Below are 1,864 nucleotides of genomic sequence, written 5' to 3'. Positions count from 1 at the left end.
ACAGTTTTGATGAAACAAAATGGAACAGTGCTTCAAAACGGAATGAAATGATGAAACGAAATAGTGTCCCTTTGAAATGGCAAAACAGAAGTCAAAATGAAATGGTCCTGTTTCACACAGCCCTAATTGACACCTATATTAAAACTTGACCTCTTTCAGTTTGAACTCTCACCTCTGAAAGGATTTGTCATGCTTGACTATTCCATTGCTGCTCTGGCTCTGACCAATGCCTGTTGATTCAGGGAGAGGTGAAAAACACCAGTGCTACATAGGATGGTGTCGCTTGAGCCCTGAATTGCTTGGATTTATAGATTCCCTTTTTGTTTCTATGCATAAAGTCAGTCAAAGCAGTGTGTTGATTTACGTAGAACTCAACATTACTTCTTCATTCCTACAAAATGGAATGAAATGGCCTTTCTCCAGCTTGCAGAGGCAGATCCAGGATTGTGTATAGTGAGCTCTGCAAGCAAGAACCCATGCTGCAGGGGTAGCTGTACCCCTACTCTAAGTTTCCCATCTCCCCTGCCAGGACAGGCGAACAACACCACAAGATCAGCAGCCAGGACTTTTCTAAATCAGGTAAGAATCTTCCCACTCCTGGGCTCTTGGCACACCCTCCCCTCCCTTCTCTACTCCGTCTCTTTTTCTCTCATTCACCTCCTCCCCCACCCACTGCTGCCACTGTCCCTGGATGCCCTATGGATGAGAGGGCGCTCCAGAGCTGCTTTTGCCCCACAGATGCTTCATTCCCCCTCCCTGGGCCTGCGCCTGGGCTAGCAGGGAACACCCTGGGGGACATGGCAGACAGGTGAACTCACCCACTGTCACCACTGCCACTTTCCCCAGCTGAGCCTGGTTCCCTATGCAGACTAGCTGGAGTGGGGCAGGAGTGGCTCTAGAGTCCAGCCCAACCCCAGGTTAGCCAGGGATGGGGAAGGAGGGGAAGTGTCACTGAACACAGAAGACAAGCAGCGAGGGGGGTGGGATTTTCACCTTATTTTGGGACTTACAAATAATCTCTGGCTGCTGCTCCCTTGGCATGGTCTAAAGGGGAGGGCGACCATGTCCCTGCAACCCCTCTGGATCCAGCCTTGCTGACTGGTAGGTTATCTGTAACAGGGGACCCAAGCCCTGTCATGGAGAAAGCACTGATGGGCAGGAAAGGCCCCTTTAAGAACAGAACTTTTGTGGCCCAGAGCCTCAAGAACTTGGACAGGAGACGTGCCACTGCTGAGCAAGGTAAGAGGCTTAGCCCTGAACTCTGTCGAGGAAAGAAACCCCATCAGAAGAAAGAAACTCCTGGAACCAAGGGTGTATCTGGGGGAAGTGGTACAGTGGCACACATGCATCCCCATTTCAGTCAGCTGTGTTATGGGAGAAGCAGCCAAGGGTGGGGTTTTGTTAAGTGCCTGAAGCAAATAAGAATCCTCACTCTCTTTCCCTCTTTGTACAGCAGCATGTCTTCTCCCCTCCCCTTCCCTCCTGCTTCACTACCCATCAGTTTCATTGTCTCTGGGTACCCAGGAAACTCCAGAGACACTCCTGCCGATTCCAGCTGGGCTTCCCACAGAGGTGGGTTCAATCAGGGACTGGGGCAACAGCAAGATGGGGCTCTCCTCCCTGTCTGGTCCCCCTGGTGTTCCCCCCTGGAGCAGAAGTGGGGAAGGGAATCCTCCTGCTTATGCAGAGGCTGCTGCTTGCTCTAGCTGAGCCTTGCTCCACATACAGCCTGGTTGCAGTGGGGCAGGAACTATGCTGTAGCCCTCTGATTTAGCTGGGGACAGTGGCAGCAGCAGGCAGGGGAAGAGGAAATTGGAGGGGAAGAGAGGGGCAGCACAGCACGGCATTGTGCGCAGCCATGTCA

General features: G+C 52.1%; 1 protein-coding gene across 2 annotated transcripts in view; it reads right to left on the bottom strand.

Moving 5' to 3' along the window:
• FBXO40 (F-box protein 40) overlaps positions 1-1,864 on the bottom strand; it is a 19,097-nt gene that overhangs the window by 7,876 nt on the left and 9,357 nt on the right. The gene's annotated exons all lie outside the window — the stretch shown is intronic.

Source organism: Gavialis gangeticus, unplaced genomic scaffold (genome assembly GCF_001723915.1).
Source record: "Gavialis gangeticus isolate Ggan-Ray unplaced genomic scaffold, GavGan_comp1, whole genome shotgun sequence".
NCBI classification, from domain to species: domain Eukaryota; kingdom Metazoa; phylum Chordata; order Crocodylia; family Gavialidae; genus Gavialis; species Gavialis gangeticus.
Note: the sequence above shows the minus strand (reverse complement) of the source record. Positions and strands in the feature narration are given on the sequence as shown.